General features: G+C 36.0%; 1 protein-coding gene and 1 non-coding gene across 3 annotated transcripts in view; both read right to left on the bottom strand.

Annotated features, from left to right (window-relative positions):
- CTNNA2 (catenin alpha 2) overlaps window positions 1-22,623 on the bottom strand; it is a 1,546,517-nt gene that overhangs the window by 736,888 nt on the left and 787,006 nt on the right. The window lies entirely within an intron of this gene.
- Window positions 12,028-12,134, bottom strand: LOC141510640 (U6 spliceosomal RNA). The gene has a single exon (XR_012475073.1). It is a non-coding gene; the product is annotated as a U6 spliceosomal RNA (small nuclear RNA).

Raw genomic sequence — 22,623 nt, 5'->3', positions numbered from 1 at the left:
ATCATAAAAAATTGCTTCATTTTTGCTTAGACTTGTACTCTAATAAAAATCACTTTGAAACCTGAGTGGGGATGGAATGGAGTGAGGAGTGACTTGATGCAGCCTATTTTAATGGTGCAGGAGATGATGACATACTGCAATAGAGTGAGGAGTGAGAGGTATCTTGGGTCCACAAACAAAGAATAAACTTAGATAAATCACTCAACTTCAGTAATCACACACACAAACACATGCGGAAACACACACACACACACACACACAAAACATAATCACCATACATGTGTCCTAGAGAGAACGTCTTCTAAGGTTTTACTGTAGGAGCAGTGCTCAGGGCCTATGTACAGAGAATTTTCACTTATGCCTACTGATAAGAAAGAAAGGCAAATCTGGAGGACCTGAATTCAAGAATCTAATCTATCATTTAAATACATTGTAATCATGAGAATCAACTTCTCTGGGCCTCAGTTTCCTCCCCTATAAAATGAGGGGGGGTTATAATTGATATCCAATAACATTCCATACAGTGCAAAATATTTGCTGTTATACAACTGTGGAAGCCAATGATTTTTATCAAAGATTAAAATGCCTCAAGTATAGCCCACTAACCCTTAATTCCATCATAGTGATTTATTATGATGATAATTATTAACCTTAGATCAAGTTAACTATAGACTGAGAGATTAAGCAAAGCAAGGAAACGCATAGTCCATCTAGTGAAATCCCTTCATTTTGTAAATAGGGAAACTGAGACTTAGGGATATGAAATTACTTACCCAAGATCCCAGAAGTAATACTAAGGTAAAAAAAAATTAGGATCAGTTGCCCCATTGGAAAGGTTTTCTTTTTCGGCCATCAAAATATAACTAATATATAGAAATAGACTCATTTTTCTTCCCTCTGGACTTTCATATGCAGCTGTGTGCTGACAACTCTACCATTTAGCATCTTTCCTCATTTCCCCAGCAAGCCCCCACTATGGGAGGCTGCACAATTACCCAGAGTGCTGTATCCCATTATCACCCAATTAATGTCATTAACAGTTTCCTCCTCAGTAGTCAACACAAGAGTGATTGCTTGCCTCACGGTAGTGATAAAATTACCGAGCTATTATTATGATGTAGTAACTAGAAAGAAAGTTCAGAAGGAAGATTATTTTTTCCTATACTGCCTATTGGGGGATGACTGGTGATATAGAAAGATGAAAGACATATATTTGGAGGTTTTTTTAACTTTGATGTATCCAGGAAGTGTAAATCACCACAAATCTTGGATGCAATGGAGGTCATGCATAACCACCAGGTTTGTTGTTTTTCTTCATAATTCAATAAACAATCTATATGCATTAATGGGAACCTATTGCATGTAGCATGAACAAGGTTTCATACTAGGAGATGGTAAACAAAGATGATTTGACACATATTTTGCTTTTTAGGTATATGGGGGAAAAGGGCACAAACAGTATTGTGATTTTAAAAAACTAAGCTAGGTTCAAAGGAGAGAAGAATTTTAGAATGTCTTTTTTGGAGAAAGGAGTTATAATTAGTGAGTGATTAGTAAAGAGAAGTATCCAGCAGCACACAGTTTTCTAAATTTGCAGGCAACTGAAGTCCTTTCTTAAAATAGAAACCTGGAGGAGGCAGGTAGAAGGCCTAAGGCATAAGGTAAAAGACCTTAGTATGAATCTTCCCTCAGCAACTCATTATGTAGATCTGGGCATGTCCCTTAAATTCTTTGTGCCTCAGCATCCTCATCTGTAAACGAGGGAGTTGGATTTGATTGTCACTAAGTTCCCATATAGTTATAAATCTAAAAGGCTGCAATAAATTCCCATATTAAAAGTAACCATACATTTAGTATTTTTCTGTGACAATCTCAAATGAAAGAAAATGATGTATAATTTTGACAAAAAGATTTGATGAAGAAATATTTTTTGTATTTGGAGATCATAAGATATGATTACCACATCAATTTAAATTTCTACCATTAGGTTAAATGTAAATAGCATTTTCCTCTAATCTCTTGATATCTTATTAGAAAATTCCATGTGCATAATATATCCCCTCATCATAGTTCTCCCTCTCCAGTTTAATATAAATCTAATTTCTTCAGATAGTACCTAAAAGAAAGAAGAAAGAAGATTCAGGAATTAAAAGCAAAGAGAATGGGAAGTAGCCTACTTTCCCATATTAGGTGCATCTGTCCCTATGGTTTCTTCTGTCAAGTTCATTTCTTGGACTAATCACATAAGAATCATAACCAGGGTGGGAGAATTGTGTTGTTGTCAAGAGAGTTAAATCAAGAGAGCATTTAAAATTACTTCATTTTTGCAGCAGAAATATCAAAATGTTTAACACCTAGTTGTAAGAAAAATTAGTTAAATTAGAAAGCTACCAGATATTATTATGGGAATGAATTCCACTGTGGACCTTTACCAAACCTTGTCCCAGGGGGAGTTTGTACTTCTATTTCTGGCCCCAAAATTCCAGTTGGTAAAATGGAGAGTCCTGCTAGCACTCTGAGAGGGAGGGAACAGGAGACCCTCCTAGGCTGTGACCTGATCATCCAAACTTGTTTATGAGACTGTTATGTGGGACAGAACCATATACTTTTCTGGAGCCCAGATCTATACATCCATTACATTTCTTCTATTTCCATAGCCTGTCACTATATCATAGAAAGAAAATAAATTGGTTTGACAGAATTTACTATTCACAAAGCTGAGCTGGTTGCTACCCACTACCTTATGCTTCACAAAGTAAGGGAAAACTGATTGCCACATCATTGATTCTGTATCTTCCAAGACAGGAGTTATGTGTTTAGCTTATTAGGATTGTGTCTCTTTCCACCATACAAAGATCCTTGAAAAGTGACTTATAAATTAAACTTTTATCCATCATGTTTTTTTTTTTCCGAGAGGAAGTATGTTGTAATGGAAAGCAAGGTGGGCTTAGATAACAGAGGTACACTGTGATCATTTACTCTCTGCAGGACCATAGACAAGTCTCTTAGTTTCTCTGAACCTCCTTTTCCTCCTCTTTGAGGTCTGCATTGCCCAATATTTGTTAGGAAGATACGAGATAACATATAAAAAATAGGCACAAAATAGCTTTGTCTACCTTTTTACTATATAAAATTCTGCTATTATTATCTTTCCAAATAAAATGCATTAAGTTTAAAAAGAGAGTTTTGCATTTGCTAACATTAGTTTACTAAGTCACGTCACTTTTCAGTAGGATGAAAAAAGTTTCATCCTAACTTTTTGGTTCTTTTACAGTTTCAAAGATGCTGCCCCTTCATTCATCTTTATCATTAAATATAGATAAACAAGCTCAGAAATACACTATGTAACCTTGGTATTTAAAGGGAATTTGAAATAAATCTTTTACTCAAGTGAAAATCTATGTAATAGAAATATTCTCACTGGGCTTGAGCCATTTTTAAGTTGGATTTTGGGGTATGTTTGGATCTTCTTAAAGTGCAATCAACCAAACTCATCACTTGCCTATTTCTATTGTTCAGGGATACCTTTTTATCTTCATAACTTTTTGCAAAATGAGAGCTAATAGCAACAAGGGGTTCTACCAGTTCCTCACATATCTAGGGCGTGTTGAATTATATAGAATATTGGAGCTTAAAGGTGTCTTTGAAAGATTCTCATTTTATAAAAAAAAAAGATTGCAAACCTAAGAGAAGAAAAGTTCCCAAGATTGTAAAAGCTATGGTAACCTAGAATTCCTCTACATTATGTTTCTTTTTCCCTCAGTCATAGAATTGTAGTTTTAGAGATGGAAGGATTTATCCAGTTGAACTTCATAATTATGTTAAAGATGAGGAAACTGAGGCTCAGTGAGGATAAATGACCTTTTCATGGTCACGCAGACTATAATAAATGTTAGAAATGGTATTTGAAGCCTGATTTTCTGACTCCAGGGATGGTGTTCTTTCCACAATATCATGCTGTTTCCCAGTCTGATTTTCCCCTGGGCATGACCCTCTGAATAATTTCCTACTTTATTTCTAGATTATTCCAGAAATCTCTACTACATAACCCACCATATCCCTTATATTTGTTCTACAAGTAGCCAATAAAGTTTTACCTATCATAGAGATACAGGTACTATACTAAGTGCTGGAATAGAAAAAGAGGCAAAAGATAGTTCTAACTGCCCCCCCCCCCCCAAATCTCACAATCTGAAGTGGTCTACAAAGTCACAATAAATCTGAATTTTTTTTTTAGATTTTTTACAAGGCAATGGCATGAAGTGACTTGTCCAAGGCCACACAGCTAGGTCATTATTAGGTGTCTAAGGCTGGATTTGAACTCAGGTACTCCTGACTCCAGGGCCAGTGCTCTATCCACTGTGTAACCTAGCCGCCCCAACAAGTCTGAATTTAAATATTTTAATTCAACTACTTTCCTTGCTGCTTTTAAATGCTCCTTATTGATATACAATTTTATATTATCTATAATTTCCAAAATATGCCTCTTTTCTCCTCTTTCCAGAGGAAAATCTTTTATTCAACAATTCAGAAAAGGGGGAAGGGGAGTAAAGGGAATTCAGCAAAACTAACCAATATATCCTACAATACAAGCAGTCTTCCACAACCATATTACCCCACTCCTTCAAAGATATAGGGAGCAGAACCTTGTCATCCCTCCATGACAGCATAGCACAGCATAATATCTTATCATATAGACCTGTGCAATCATAACTTTGCAAGCTTGGGCACTCATTTTTCTCTCTCATCCTCCTCACCTTCTTCTTCTCTAAAATGAGGACATCTCTAAAGCTACTTCCCTCTGGATATTAAATTATGTATTATATATTAGAAATTTTAATTAATTAAGTAATTTTAATAATTTCACAGCATTCAATATATAATTTTTTTGTTCTTTCTATTTCTATCATTTTATATATGTATGTATACATATATATATATATATTTTTTCATCATTTCATAAAGCTCAATAACAAGCCATTATATTCCTGAACCATATTTTATTTACCTGTTCCCTAATTAAATGGCATCTATTTTGTTTATCAATTCTTCCTTGAAAACAATGGTCACTCTAAATAATTTATGATATATGGGACCTATCTTTTTGTCACCTACTTCTCTGAGGCATCTGACTGCAGTAGGATCTCTCAAAGGTTATTGTCACATTTTTTACGTAATTCCACAGGGTTCATTTTCCCCTTTTAACTATATTTCCACTCGGAGTAGCAAATAAGCGGTATTAAAAATTTCATTCCACTTCTCATAGAGAGAGAGGTCAAACCAAACAAGGAAAAGAGTTCTATTACCAAATTCTCTTTTTATCCCTGGGAGTCAGAGTTTAAATTAAAGTCTTAACTAAACAAAATAATCAGGATATCCTCTGATATTGAGTATCTACACAGTAAAAATAAAAACCTTTTAAAAGAAATGAAGACACTCTAAGAGTTATTGGAAATATTTTCAGATGACTAAATCCTCTTTCCTAATACAGTATGATATCAGGAAGAGGAATATTGAGTCAGAGAGCTAGGTTTAAATCTCTACCTTTATCATTCAGTACATTCTGACTGGAGCCAAGTCCATCTTCCCTCACTGTCCATTGGTTTCCTTAGCTGTAAAGCAAGAAGCCTTGGCTAAATGATTTTCATGTTCCCTTTCTTTATATTTCCAACTCAGGCTGGCAAATAGTAAATATTTAGGGGCAGCTAGGTGGCACAGTAGACAGAGCACCAGCTGTGGAGTCAGGAGAACCTGAGTTCATATTCAACCTCAGACACTTAATAATTGCTTAGCTGTGTGACCTTGGGCAAGTCACTTAATCCTATTGCCTTAAATAAATACATTTTTTTTTAAAAAGTAAGCATTTAACCTTTGCTTCTTTGAATAACTCAATCCATCTCTAAGTTACATATCAGTTAGAAGAGTTTTAATGAAGAAAATAGAATCCTTTGATAACTAAGATACTGACAGTATCACTATTATGAATATTGGCTCTCATTATCATTAACTCATGATATAGATAGGAGGTCATAAAATGATACTAAAGTGATTGATAACATTTCTATAGTGATTTTAAGTTTTTAAATCACGTTACATATCTTTTATTTTATAGTTCTTATTCAGGTTGAGGTTTTCTTAGTATAATTACTTGTTCTCCATTTTCTTCTCCAACTCATTTAACAAATGAAGAAATTGAGATAATCAGGATTATATGATTTGAAAAAAAAATAGGAAGTGACTGAGGTCAGATCTGAACTCTAGAATATGAATCTTCCAGACTTCAGGTCCTGTACAATCCATGGTGCCACCTAACTGCCCGTTGCATTTTACAAGTTGTTTTCTTGACTAAATAATAACTTGTGTTCTTTGCATAGTGTGTATGTGTGTGTGTGTGTGTGTGTGTGTGTGTGTGTGAACATGTGTGTAATTGATGCTTGGGGTTGATATGGATACTGGACAGAGAATGTTCTTTTGGTTTCCAGGTGTTTGAGATTTTTTAGCAAATACTCATGGCCTGGGGCTGGTGAACTCTTGCTGAGATGGTACAGCAACTCATTATGGGTTGACTTACATGGATGAAAAAAGAGAGACATTATTCATAAAAGAAACTAGAGCCAGAGATTTTTCTCCTCAGCAACTCTTGTATTTATGAAACACCTACTATGGCAGATTTTATGTTAGATTCTGGGATAATAAAGAGAGACAAACGTAGTGTATATACCTTCAAGTAACTTTTTCTAATGGGGGTTGAAGGCACAGACAATTAGGTTTTTTACAAGTTATGTGCTGATTAGATGGAAGGAGAGGGATGGAGTTTGACTATACTGTTCCTTCCAGTTTTAAATCTATGATCCAATGACTAGAGGGCAGAGAAATACCTACAGATGAGGCAGGAAAGAATGAGACAGGATTTTTGCAAAAGGAGAGAATTTATCTGGGTTTTAAATGAACCCGGGAAAGTGAATAAGTAGATGTGAGGAGGGACAATTTCCCAGGTCCCTGGAAAAAGGATACAAATGGACCGCAATAAGTGGATGGAAATATGTGGGAGAAAGGAACAAAGTGAATTTTGAGAAAACTAGAAAGGTAGAATAGGGCCATACATAAAGAGTTCAGTATGCCCTCCGGCTTTCTATTTGATCCTGGGAGTAATAGAAAGGTTTTTGAGATTTTTGAGTAGATCAGACAGAGAATTGAATCAATTTTATAAGATCATAAGTCATTCCCCAACTGAAAAATGGTCAAAGGATATGGACAGGCAGTTTTCAAATGAAGAAATTAAAGTTGTACATAATTATGATAAATGCTTCAAATCATTATTGATGAGAGAAATGTAAACTAAAACATCTATCATGTACCATCTCACACTTATCAGATTGGCTAAAATGACCAAAAGGAAAATGATCAATATGGGAGAGGTTGTGGGAAGATTAAGTCATTAATGCATTGTTGGTGGATTTGTGAACCGATCCAACATTCTGGAGAGCAATTTGCAATCATGCCCAAAGGGCAATAAAACTGATCAAACTCTTTTACTCAGTAAAACCATTACTAATCCTATATCCAAAAGAAATTTCAAAAATGAGAAAAGTCCCACCTTTTCAAAAATATTCAAAGCAGCTCTTTTTATAGTATCAAATAGTTGGAAAGTGAGAAGGTGCCCCATGATTGGGAAATGGCTAAACAAGCTGTGGTATATGTTATTTTTAGATTACTATTGATCTATAAAAACCATGAATAGTTGAACTTTAAGAAAAGCATGGGAAGAATTACATGAACTGATGCTGAATGAAGGGAGCAGAACCAAAAGATCATTGTCTATATTATCAACAGCTTTGTGAGTTGACCAGCTATGATGGATGCAGCTTTTTTAAAAAAAAAATCTTCTCTTATGTTATTCCTTCCTATCCCATGGTTTTCTTTCCTTTCCCTTAGGCCTTATTCCTCATATGTAAATGACTAATATTTAAATATGTTCATCACAAATGCATTGAATAAATTTTATTGAGAGGAGGGGTGTAGGAAGGAAGGGTGGAAGGCAACTATGCAACCTGAAAATATGCAAATAGATGAATGTTGAAAAGTTTTCATAATATGTAATGGAAAAAATAAATAATAATAATTTTGACAGCTATGTAGAAGTTGGATAAAAGAGCAAAGAGAGACTTAAGACAGGGGGATCACCTAGAGAAATCTATTACAAAAGAACATTTGAGAGATAGACAATGAGACCCTGAACTAAGATGCTGTCTTTATTCTTAGAAGGAAGGGGACATATATGGCAAATGTAAAAGTAGAAACAATGAGATTTGACAATGGATAGTTTGGGGGCAAGAGTGAGGAATCAAAGACTCAGGAATGGGTGACTCTTTCTGAGGGAGTGACCAAATATCCTTGAAACAATTCCTACCACTGGGACCACCAATAAGGAGATACTATATCATCTTAGCAACATCTGTATACAACAGCTTCCTATTCAATACATACATGCACACATATGAACAAACACATACACACATAAATTATATACACTATTCTTGCAAGATTACAAAATCCCCAAACATAGCAGTTATCTAGGTCAATCTATATCAGATAAAAATGATAAAAATGATATATTTTGGTGAGCATCTAGTATCAGTATCTAACCCAACAAAAAAAAGAGTGAACTCTCCTCTCTCAGATCTTCCTCTTTTGCTTAATATGACAGGAAAACCTCTTTTTTTGTTGACCAAATTGCCCTCAACAGATTCAACCTATTTTTAGCGTGCATTAATTTTGGCTTATTTGCTAGAAGAATACTTTTTCTATTAGTTGTTTTTATACCTGTCTTGAAAGAAAAGTAACATTTTCCTTTTGACCCTTGACTTTCTTCTCATGGAAATGTATGACTGGGTTATATAATAAGAGTACAGTGCACTGAAGAAGGAAGCAGAAAAAGCTGAAATAAAACCAAAGAAGTATTTCATCAAGTACACTAGAGGGGCATCATTTGCCTTAGGGTCTTGGCCCAATTTGTTTTCTCGTGAATGGCATTGCCATTGGCCATTCCCATCTTTATGTAACTTGGGGTTCAAATAATATGACATCTGGTTCCCCTCCCAGACATCTCTATGCATAACTCTGGTTTATTTTATGCCTCCAAGGGCTGATGATAACATCTTTCTTTAATGGTTTCTTCTCTCCCAGATTTTCTTCCCATATGGTCCCTTGCCCAGGGCTCTAAACTCATCTGAATCAAAGAATTATAAAATCTAAGACCCAGAAGAGACTTGAAATATCATCTAGTCTAACCTTCTCATTTTATAAACAAACTGTTACACAGAGAAAGAATGTAACCAAGGCACCAAGCTAAGCATTGCAAATACAAAGAAAGGCAAAATACAATCCTTGGTCTCAAGGAACTCACAGACTAAAGGGAGAGAACAGTAAAACATCTATTGACATACCAAACATATTTAAAATTGAATCAGAATCAACAGAGGGGAAAGCCCTGGCCTTGTCAGATCTTTCATAGATAGGACACAAAAGAAACCAATTTGGGTGATATTTCCACCACACAATATCATTTTATGGATATTCTTTTTTCCTGTTATGTCTGTGAGTGTTGAATGCATGTTGTTACAATATCATCACGCAAGTCAACAATTTAAACTTCTAAAACCTAGTTACTGCAGAATCCAAACTTCTTCCTATATTAGGTTCATCCCTTCTCCATATCCCTATTCATATCTACACATGCCAATTTAAATTTCTATAAAAGCATTGTAAGTTTTCCAGTCAAAGATGATTAACAAGTGAAATCCTGCATCTATTTACTGTATTTCTCACTTAAAAATTAGTCAATGTTTTTTTAAACTCATTGTACTGTTATATTAAATATTTATCTACTGTATTAGTATTTACATTTTATCATTCTTTGAGTTATTTTTGTGTGTATGTGTGTGTGTGCGCTTCAAACAGATCATAAATTCCTTTCGATTTAATCCAATAAGCATTAAGTGCTACCAAGTTACACCCTGGGGAAATGTCCCTGATCTCAAGCAACTTATAGTCTATCCAAAAAATCTCCACTATTATATATTTGATGACATGTACATACCTATAAATATAGAAATTATATACAAGGTCAATTTGAGGAGGGAAATACAAAAATAATATGAAGGACAACTTTTTAATGATTGAATGACAGATCCAGAGGGAACTTTGGAAATGGAGGGAAGAAAATGAGACTTATGGATTGAGGCTGATGGAGCTAGAAATGAAGGAGCAAGAAGTATCCAGAGAAAGGAAATTTGATCCAAGTAGTTTTTAACCCAATCAGAGAGATATTGAACAGAGTCAGAGAACAGCAGAATGTCATTCTCGACCTAGAAAAGGCAATGTTGATTTGATTATCAGTCCTGTAGAATTAAGTAGATGAAGCTTGAAGCAAATAAACACAGAGTGTAATGCAAAATTTAGTCTTGTTCATTCAAGAAAAGAAGCAATGCCTTATTTTTATGTGTGACATTTTCATTGGCTTTTCCCATTATTTTTCCATTCGGGTTTCCAGTACTGTGACATAGATGAACCTCCCAGTCTTCTCCATTCATGATCATGGTTTATGTTGAGCAAATGGACATGGTCTTAGTAAGCAATACCTGTCTCAGACAAGTAACGTACAAAGTAGCTATTCAATAAACATTGTCTGATTTGCTCACTGGAAAGAAAAAGATAATGTGCATCAAAGAAAGAAGGTAATTTTTCAATATTTTTAGGAAAATTTGGATATATAAGAGGCAAGATAATAAGCTTGATATTCTTCTGTCTGAGAAATAATGGGTGCTATAACAGTGCAACTTTGAAAAGAGCCTGCTACCAGAAGTCCCACAGTGACCATTGTGTTTATTGTATAGAATGGGGTTGGACTGAGCTATTCTGTCCATACCCAGCTCTCAGCTGGGCTGTGCCAGAGAGGACCAAAGCAGGCAGCTTGGTATCTGAATAATAATAATAGCATCGACTATAATAATAATCCTTCTATATCCCACAGGAGTCCAAACTCAGCAGCATTTGCTGCCAGCCATAGTTAAAGTGACTAATCACCTGCCCAATGGCCAGTAGATGCCCTAATTAAAAAGTAATTACCACAATGAAAGAAATACACATAGGCATTCCCCAAACATGGGGAATGGAGCTATAGCGCCATTTTGGGTGTTTGATGAATTCATTAGTAGTGCCAGCAAAATTGCGCACATATCTATATTTATTTATCTATCTATCATCTATCTATCTATCTTTACACACACACACACACACACACACACACACACACACACACACACACACTTTCTCATTACAAAGTAGAGCAATGAACTAGTGACCATGCTCATATTAACTCTGAAAAGTCTTTGCTTCCATTCCATTCAGTAAGTTTTTACGTAGCTATTGTTTGCTAGTCCCTGAAGATGCAAAGACAGAACAGAAAATAGCCTCTTTTCTTTGTGACTGAATTCAGTGAAGAGGATTAGACAAGTATGTGGGGTAATTATTTACACGTGAGGTTAAATAATTTTCAGTTAGAATTAGAGGAAAAATTAGAACTCAGGTCCTCATGACTTCTATTTCAGTTAACATTTTTTCTACTACACATCATTTAATCATTTGGAAGTCAAAGATCCATCTCCCCACTTCCATCTAAAATGAGAAAAATGGAAACAGAGAAGGAGTCAAATCCTTTGGCCTTTATATTTCATTACTTTGCAAATCAAGTAAAATATTGCCTTATGAAAATAATACCAGACCCTGAGAACCTTACCCCCTTTGTTTCCATTCTCATTATACATTATTTCTTATCATACAATATTAATGTATACATTATGGTCTTGCCAGTGAAACTGACCTATTTGCTATTCCTCACACGACATGCAGTCTTCCATCTTGGTTCCTTTAGTCTGCTTGGCATTATGTTGACGTCTTTCCCTAACATCCCCATCCCCAACCCTAGCACATTTCTTCTCTAACTACTCTGCTTTTATTCTTTCTCCTTTCAATATGGAATACTTCAAGTATTTGAATGACATCTTTAGTTAGGGGCTATGCGCATTTTTTCTGTATCATTTCAGTTTTAGGATATATGTTGACAAAGTTAGTATTTATCTTTTATACAGTTATGTACATCTTCCTCAAATATGCATATATGCATATATACATAAATACACATCTATCTATATTTTTATGAGTGTCTCAAAAGTACAACTGTCTATCTCAAATCAATCTAAATATATTGACATCATAGACCATTTCACTTTTGTCTCTGTCTCTACAGGGCTTTGCACAGTGACTAACACTTAGGAATTGATGGATAAGTTAAGCATAAGTCTATTAGACTTTTGGTACTGTCAATATGAGGAATAGTTAATTCCCAAGGGTTTTATGTAGTGAATCGTTTGTGGTTTAATGTTAGATCGGAGGAAGGGCCTGAGCTCAAATACTACCTGTGGAGCCTTTGGCAAAATACTTAATAAACCCAAGTTTCCTCATCTAAAAAATGAGGTTGGCTTTGATGTAATAATATGAGGTACCCTCCAGCTCCAATTCTAAATTTCTTTCAGATAGAGATGTGACTTGGAAATCTGATATTTTAGTCAATTTGATTTCAAGGCTTTGAATGATAGGGGTAGAAACTCAGAAGTGGTTGCTGGAAAGAGTCAGAGAAGGGCAGGAAAAATGATATCTCTGCCAGGATCTGTAATATGGAGGGATTGGTCCTCTGGGGTCTCTTCCAGTTCTCAATCCATGAGTCTATTCAAGATATGTCTGTTCTAAGAAGGGGTAGAATGAGCTGTGATGAGGATAGACCAAAGGTGGAGTTGCTAAATCTTTTTATATTGTTTCTGTTCTCTCTGCAAAAGACAGCTTTTGAATTGGAAAGAAGTGTAGAGGAAGACTAATAGAGTCAATATGGACAGTAAGGTGACAAAAACAGATAGAGGAAGGATGCCTTCTCTTCATGAGTTCAAATCTGGTCTCAGACACTAGCAGTGTGACCTTGGGCAAGTCATTTTTCCTTTTTATGTCTCAGTTTTCTCATTCTAAAAATGACTGCAAAAGGAAATAGGAAGCCACTCAAGAGAACACTAAATGAGTTCCTGAAGAGTAGGATAAGACTAAAAATGACAACACCACTTCAATGTCCAAGAAAAGGAAGACAGCACCTGGCTTCTCTTTCATAAGTTCAGGTCATGTCGTTAATCCTTTACTGAAAGGACTGGTAGATGGGATGGCTAACTCTCAATCAATGAACTTTGAAAGACTGAGGGAAACAGAAAGCTAAATTTCATAACTTTCAAAAATGAAATCTTCAAAAGATAGGTCAAGGATGCAAAATATGACTCATAGCCAAATTCTAAAATGAAAATGGATTTAAAAAAAAAGTATTGACATCTTTTTCAATATCATCTGTGTTTCCCAGTATAATGCTCCCTTCTTTCTCTCAGTCATTCCCTTTCAACATAAAAGAGAGAGAAGAAAGTAGTTCAGCAAATCTAGCCAAGACAATTAATAATCTTATGTACAATATATTATTAATAAGTTATTGGAAAAAACATGTAGAAAAGGAAATAGTGATCACCAGGAGCCAGCATGGTGTCATCAGAAACAGACTGTACCTGGCTAAGTTAATTTCTTTTCGTGACAGCATTACTAACCTGCTAAAATGGAAGAATACTCAAGATATTATTTATAAAGATTTTAGCAAAATATTCGATAAAGTCTCTTGTGCTATTTCTTTTTATCCCCAGGACCTAGAAACACTGTATGAGCTATAATAGTTCCTTAAATATGTGCTGAATTGTATTTGTCAATCCATATAACTTAATTCTTCACGTAACCAGAGTATAACCCTTTATGCTACAATACACAAATAGTTTAAATACTGTCTACATAAATCTTTCTAAAATATATTACTCTGTCTCTGTCTTGTTAAACAGAGCACAGAGCCCATTATTTATGCATTGTTTAATAACCCAGGGTCTTCATTATGAATATAAATTATTTCCAATTACGATGGACATCTTCAGAGGCTCCTAAAAAGAATATGACTGTTTGTACACCTATTGTGGACTGATCAAAGATCACTTGCCATCAAATGACTAGCCGGGAAGGACTTTATTCCTTTCTAGATCATACACATCCAATTTTCTAGATGAGGAGAAAAATTAAATGACTTGCTGAACATTACATAATTAGGTAGTATTTCAATAAGAATTTGCACCTGGATCCTCCAAATTTTATCTGCCATATTGTTATGACTTCCTAGTTACCCATATAGTAAGGAATTAATGGATTTTAAATGTGTTGGCAACAGACTACTGCTTCTCATCACTTCATTCACCCTTTGTTATCTCCGTCCACCACTAAGTTTTCCTCTCTATCTTCTCAATTTTTCTTTTCCAACCCCATTATTTTTGTTGGCCCATTTCCCTGTTGTACTGTTCTCCCAGACTTCATGCTGAGACCCTTGGCTCTATGCCTGATCATTGTGCTTTTTTTTCCTTTCTGGTTGCTGAACTGACTAGCCACATTATGTCAAGTTCAGTCTCTGGTTCTTGAATTTTCCTGTGGTTTTTCTAACTGATCACCACCCAAGGTTTCTGGCTTAAAAACGATCCTGGCTTTGGTGCATCCCAGATGGTTAAGGATGCCAGAAGGCAAATCTCCAAACAACTGAGGTGTTCACTACACTCATCATTTTTTTTCTTAAAGTAGATCCTATCTCTACTTGCAGAAAATATGTAGCCTCCAGAGGTAGGACATACAATGTGTGGATTATTCCTGGTACCATGCTTCTCCCTGTTCTTGCTGTACTTTTGGCCATTGGACGATCCAATACACTATGGAAAACGAGACAGAATTCAAATACAATCTATTGTGCCACTTATTAGGAACTTTGGCCAGAAAGAAAATTGAAACCACCAGCTAAAGTGATGAACTGGTGGGTCTGAAGATAGTATTTAGCCTTGCTCTCCCTGTCCCCCCACTCCTATGGGGACTTGAGCGATGACTATAATTGCAGTCTGTTAACTACAGTGGAATATTATTTCAAGGCAACAGCTTTGCTGGTGTCACTAGCAGTGATATAATAGCTTTGCTGCTTGGTGTAATAGCCGTGAATTGGGTCTGTTTATTGTCATATCTATTACGGAAAGTAATTAAAACTGCAGCTCTTTCCCTTTCAATTAGAATATTGCATAGAGATCATTTCAGATTCAGAAAGGCACAGGTATTGAGTCAAGGGGGAGAAAAGGAAAAATATTCTATGATTATCAGAAAAACCAAAATAAGCTTCATAGGAAACACAGAATAGAAGAAAAATAGCCATTTGAGAGAGGGTGAAAATGAGAAACTATGCCAATAATTCATAGCAAATAAGGGGAACTGAAGATAGGTCATTAGTTATCTATACCTTTACGTAATGACACCTAAAAGTTCTCTCTTTGATGAGATGCCTGAATTATTCATTATTCATAATGATAGATGAACAGGTCTTCTCTAAGGTACTTACTGACCATCTTAGTCTCCCTGGGTTATTTTCTGTGATGGAGTCTATACATACCAACCTATAAAAGGCTTCTATGCTCCCTGAGTTTCAGTAGAATACAACCTTTCAACCTCCAGCAATGAATAGCGAAAAACATCCCTCTGCCTGGCTCAGTAGCCACTATATGAATGACATTTGGTAGCTTTATTAAAAGAAAAAAATCAGAAATGCCAAAGAACTGAAACCTGTTCTAGATACTGAGGATTAAATAATTTAGTTAAAGTTTCAATCATGTTGAGTTATGTTCCTACTGTCATCTTGGAACATTCTTAGTTAAAAACTCTCATTTTGGTATCATCCATAAGAATCAATTAATAAGCTCATTGAGTATCTCCTCTGTGCCATGTACTTTGGTAATAGTGGAATCAAAGGCAAAAATAAAGTTTTTGACTTCAAGTAGTTTATATTCTATGGAGAGTAGGCATGGGACAACATTTACATAAATGTTTATATAAAAGACATGGAAAATAAATTGGCTGGAGCTTGGAATCTTAATGATGGTGTTTGTCCTTCATTCTTCAAGAGGACCATGACATCAGGGAGATGGTGACACGACAAGCACATGAATTGGGTTTCAGTAAGGGAGGGCTGGGCTAAGTCACCAGCCTTGCTTTTTCCTCTGGAGTCATCTGGGTCCAAGAACCAGATATGAATCAGGATGAAATCAGGACAACTAGAGATAGCTCTGGTTGTGATGCAGTTAAGTAACTGGCACAAGGTCACACAGCTAGTATCAGGGAACAGATTTGAACCCAGGTCCTCCAGATTTTAGGGTTGTTACTATCATCTAACTACCCCTTAATACATTTGAAAGAAAGTGATAAATCACTTCTAGTCCTAGTATGGCACCAATCTCTCTGTGACCTTTGGCAAGGGCCTCAGCTATCTAAAACTTAGTTGTCTTGTCAAGGAAACAGTCTAGTTTATAGTGTTGGGGTGAATGTCAGGAAAGACATGAGTTTGAATCCAGTTTTTGACACCTATTGACTCTGTGGTTATGAGCTTGTCATTTTATCCGATGAATTTTAATTCTACTTCTGTAAAAGGGGAAAAGTCATACCTATAGCGGTCATGTCGCATAACATCAATGTAAGCACTGAGATCCAATGAAACAATAATTGTAAATGTATATTTCCTTCCCTTTTCCAAACAAACTAGCCTGTGTTGATTTGCAATAGTGGGAGGAATGTCCTTTACTTAGAATTTCTTATCCAAGTCAAGGCACAGGGTCTTGACCCATCCCTACTGGCAGAAATGCCAAAGAACTGAAATCTGTTCTAGATACTGAGGATAGATTTACCTAGTGTCAGTCTTCTGTTATCTATCTATCTATCTATCTATCTATCTATCTATCTATCCATCCATCCATATATCTATATCACTATAGGTCTTCCCTCACAGGATTCAAAGAATTGTAGATTTAGATCTCCAAGCACCTTTAGAAGTCACTGAATCTGCCATTTTCATTTTATAGATGAGGATACTAAAGCCCAGATTAGCCATATGATTGACCTAAGGTCTGAAGGGAGATCAGATCCCAGATCATTCCTGTGCCAAAATTCTCCATCCATCAATCATAACGGTAGTTGGAAGAATCAAATGAATATCAAGTCCTGTTCAAATCTCAAATATTTTTATCATTGTAAGCCTCACTGAAAGGAATTAGACAAGGGCCTATGATTTTATTGATGAAAGAAAGCCTGGATAAGGATATTTCCTCTTCTGAGGCAAATAGGCATCTTTCCTGCAAGTTCTGGTTTGTTTTGAGAGAATTAGTTAAAACACCCAGAGAATTAATGAGAGAATATTTTATTTTATTTTTGTCTATGAATCATGTTAGACCCTTGGTAACCCCATTTGTGGTTTTCTTGGCAAAGACACTAAAGTGGTTTGCCATTTCCTTCTCCATTTCCTTCCCCATTGCCTCTCTGCAGGAAACAGTGTTAAGTGACTTGCCCAAGATAACTGCCCTTAGTAATTTTCTGAAGTTGCCTTTGAAGTCAGATCTTTCTGACTCCAGGCCTAGCATTCTGGATACCTAGAGCTGAATCGATAGGGTTTGAAACTAGTCATCCATATTATCATAAGTAAATCACTTATCTATCTGTTTCAGTTTCTTCATCTCTAAAATGAGGGTAGTGCAGGATAGATGTGAGGATAAAATAAAACATTAGTAGACTAATTTGCAAACTATAAAATCATTCTGTAAGTGTCCAATGTATATTATAATTGCTATTAGTACTGCCCACCTGGTAGAGTATACTTTTTCTATACTTCAACAATCATTTATCTAGTCTCTGATTCAGATCAGATATTCTATGACTCCGAGAAGCATCCTCATCTGAATGTAGTTTTACAGGATGTTAATTTGGTTAATGAAGCTGATCTCATGCCCTAGTCCCTATGCAGCACCATTGCCTCTATCTACCATTCAGATGCTAGTATTTCTCCAAAGGCTTTGCATACTAAACTTTGCCCTTTCTCAACAAATAGGCTGGTTCTTCTTTTTTTCTTTTGTTGTCATTTTGGTCAAAGTCCCAGACTCTATGTAAACACCATTCTACTTTCTTTTATTCCTCTAGTAAATCAGATGAGAAGCACATTTTTCTTCACAGGGAAAAAATGCCTAAAGTTTTTGGTCATGTAACTGTTCAGTCCTAAGAGTACTTTCCACTAGCCTTGTACCATTCCCCAGATAAAAAAGCTTCATTTACCTCAAACACACACACACACACACACACACACACACACACACACACACACACACACAGAGACATTCCTTTACTTTAATAAACTCAAAGAAAATTTAGCATTACTCTCAACCAACACTTCGTTTGAGGAAGCTAGATCATACAGTCAATGGATAACATGGGACCTTAGAGATAGGAAGATCTGAGATGAAATCGAGATTTGGACATTTGCTAGATGTGAGACCCTGGACAAATTTAATCCTTTATTGCCTCAGTTCCTCTTCTGTAAAATGGGACACACTGGAGAAGAAAATGGTTAACCCCTCTAGCATCTTTGCAAAGAAAGCCCCACTGACAAAGTTCATGGAACCACATAGAATTGGACACAACAGAAAGACTCAACAACAGCAACAATAAAAAACTGCATTTAGTGCAAATTGGATGACTGTCACTCTGTTGCTCATGAAGCTTCAACAGCTCTTTTAGATAAAATATAAAGTTCTATGCATGGTGCAGACTGCCTGCAGAATCATCTGGCAGGCTACTGATAACTCAATCTCCCTTACAAGCTATTCTCCAGTCATATAGGCCTCCTATGATCCATCACCCACGTTTATGACTCTATATTAGTCAGAATGGATCCCCAGGTCTCCTTTAAAATAGCTCAATTGTCACCTCCCAGAAAGACTTTCTGTTGCTCTCCAAGTAATTAGTGTTTTTCCCCGTGCAAAAAAAGAGTGCATAGGCATATATTTATGTATGCATATGTGTGAACATAATTTATATTTTTAAAAAATTTTGAATGAATTTCATTGGTTCCCATAGGGGATATAAAGTATATTTTGTTTTTGTGTGTGTGTTTTCTTGTTAATGTCAGAGATGTTGAAGTCTGGTACATGATACTTTTATGACCCAGGGTATGTCACTTAATGTCTCTGGGCTTCAGTTTCCATATCTATAAATTATGGATTAGAATCTTACTCTTATCATAACCCAGACCGTAACACATTGTCTGACAAATCAACAACAAAATGTTTATTGACTGACTCAATGATTCCAAACTCAAATTGAAACAAATCCCTGAATTCTGAGTGTTGACTTAGAAACTCATAGTAATTTCATTTGTTTTTAGTAAACCTTTCCCAATTCTATTTTTTCACTCTTTGGAATTTTTAGGGGCAGGGCCAGTGAGTTTGACAACCTCTGGACTCAATCATCTTTAAGTCGCCTTCTAGTGGAAAATCTATGACCGTTGCGGGCAGCACTATTTCTTTATTGAACTATAGATCCCCAAGCTTCACATATTAACTTATACATAACAGGAATGTAATAAATGTGTTTAAAATTGAATAGGATGGAATATCTACAAATCCAGTGTGATATGATACTAAACCCAAACCGAAATAGTCTTCTTTTAATTGGGCAAGTCCCATTCCAAACCTGGAGTCAATGCTTTGGGACAGAGGAAGAAAACAAAAATTTATTAAGCACCTACTATATATCAGTATCTGAGATAAGTTCCTCGCAACTTTTATCTCACTTAATCCTCATAACCACCTGGGAATTATCCCCATTTTTCACTTGTGGAAGCTAAGGCAGCCTGAGGTAAAGTGACTTGTCCAGGGTCACTTAAAGAATCTGTGCCTGAGGCCATATTTGAGCTCAGTCTTCTTGACTCAAGGTCCAGCCCTCTGGACATTACGGCATTCACTAGTGGGCTATGACATTCCTTTGTACATTCTTGTAGTGAAGTAAATGTAATTGCTTGAAAGAGGGTGGGATGAAGAAAGTCAGGATACAGCTGTGGAAGATGATGGTTTAGATGTTCCATTATTTGAGGACAATCACAATTTGAGTTCCTGTCTTCATTCAAAACTAGGAAAGACCATCCGTGAACAAACAAAAGCAACGTCACATTTCCGAAAACCTAAAACTGAAATTTAAAAAGTCCAAAGTTGCTGATTTCCTTTGATATCTAGTTGTCAATGAACTTCATAACTAGACAGATGACTTTGAATGTAGAAGGGAGACTGATTCTCTAAATACAGTGTCAAGCTGTGACGATTTATAAAATTATATTTTGTGGATTAGGAGAGAGAAGGAGGATATATTATCATTATTGTTATTATTATTATTATTATTATTATTACAATGTACTGAACCTTTACTTCTTATGTGATATAAAAATAAGTATGTAGGAGGTCTAATTCACCATTTGGGTATAATCTCTTCTTGAAATACTCCTGTAACCATTCAGAGAAGAAATGGGAGCAAATTTTATACTGTCATTTATGTTCACTTTAGTAATAAGAGTTCACAAAAAAAAATAAGCAACAGAGAAAACGTGGCTCTGGCAGAGGCCACAGTCAAAGCTGAGTCCAATTATGCCTTTATTTAAAGGTTAAGTCACAGAGACTAGACACTGAAGGCTACATGCTGAATTCTTTATTTTTAGAGATATTTTCATACTCTGTAATTTTCATATTGAGTCAGTTTTCATGAGGAAAATGTAGCTGATCAGGAGCTGCCCTCAGGGCAAGGAAGATATGGGTTCAAGCTTCCACCTCAGATATATGAGGACTGTTGGACAGTGGGCAAGTAATAGTCCTCTCTATGCCCCAAGGTAACATTCTAAGACATTCTTTGGTCAACCAACTAATGAATCAGCCAATAAGCATTTATTAATCACCTACCATATATCAGGCATTGTGTTAGATGTTAAGGCTACAAGATACATTTTTAAATGAAATAATCCTTGTAAGCTCTGAGAGAAAAGAAGTCTATATAGAAAAGTATTTAAATCACTCATATATAAGAGGGGAAAGGGATAGGGACTATGTGATTTCCTTTATCAATGCATATCAACTTCTTTCATTGCAATTAATAATCTTTGAGGGTTTCCTAGGAAACCTAGAAATCAAATTCCTTGTTGTTTGCTAGGCAGTCAGTATGGCTCAGAGGTAAAAAAAAACAGGATACCTGAGTTTCTTCATCAAGAAAATGGGGATAACGTAATGGATAAGCAGGTAGAAATGAATAAACTTGTATAAAGTAGCCTGCAAATCTTAAAAAAAAATATGTAAACACTATCATCATCATCTTCACCACCACTGCCATTGATATCATCACCATCACCCCCAAGAACAGCAACACCATCATCATCATCACCATCATCATCATCACCATCATCATCATCATCATCATCATCATCATCATCATCATTCATTGAACCAATGCTATTAGAGGAGAGGACTCAAGAATGGAGGAAAATCTTCATGGTGCTTGAGTTGGGTCTTGAAAGAGGAAAGGGATTCCTCAACACAGGTTTGAGTCAGGATTGTATTTCATGTGTGGGAGAGTTGGCAAATTGATAGACTTCGAGCTAGAAGATGGAATTTGAAGTTGGAGGATCAGAGAGAAGTCTAGTATAACTGGATTGTACAGTGTAGGAAAGGAAATACAGTATGATAAGTTGGGTAAAACAGGTTGAACACCTGCTACATGGGAGACAAAAAGATAACTTGGGCAGATCCTTTGACCTCAGGAAGGTTAAAGACTAGTAGAGAGGCTAAGATATCCAAGGAAGAAAGGGGAAAGAGTGCATGTCAGAAAAAGTACACTGTTCTTTAGAAGTCTTAGCCTAGTTCCTACATTCTTTTTTCTGAAACCTAGAAACACACTCATATTTACACACATACACACATTTGCATGCTTCCATACAGTCCTATGCATATACATTCATGCACATGTAATCCTGCTCATAAGATGAAATATTGATGGAAAAGGAAATAAAATACAAAAATGCATCAGAGATTTTCTTAACTAGACAGTCTCCCACCACTTTTTTATTAGCAATAGGCACCTGGGGAGAAAGTTAGATTTCCCATAGAGCTGGCTCAGCTACAAGTCAGGAAAGTTCATTTTTTTTCATTGTGGGGACTTGGCTTTGCCTCCCCCATCTTTCTAGGGGACACTGTGGGGGAGACTGCCTGAGAGATCAAGAAATATAAATAACCACACCATTATACGTGTCCCAGTTATACACCCACTCCTCAGGAGAGGTATTAGCAGAACTCAAGTATAACATAGAGATCTACCTCTAAGATGAGAACTAAAGAAGAAATGGAGTTCTCCACCTGTTCTTTTGGCAGAGGGAGTCAGAAAACCATGCGTTTTAAGCATACTTCTGATGTGCCCTATCTGGATTACCTCTTCTCATATGTGTCATGTAGGTCAACCAAACAATAAAGAACCACTAGGTATCAGTGTGCCAGGCACTTTCTTGGATATTGAGATAAAAATTAAATGTTTTCCTGCCTTCAAGGAGGTCACAGTCTGCTGCAGGAGACAATG

This window comes from Macrotis lagotis, chromosome 1 (assembly GCF_037893015.1).
Source record: "Macrotis lagotis isolate mMagLag1 chromosome 1, bilby.v1.9.chrom.fasta, whole genome shotgun sequence".
NCBI lineage: Eukaryota > Metazoa > Chordata > Mammalia > Peramelemorphia > Peramelidae > Macrotis > Macrotis lagotis.
Note: the sequence above shows the minus strand (reverse complement) of the source record. Positions and strands in the feature narration are given on the sequence as shown.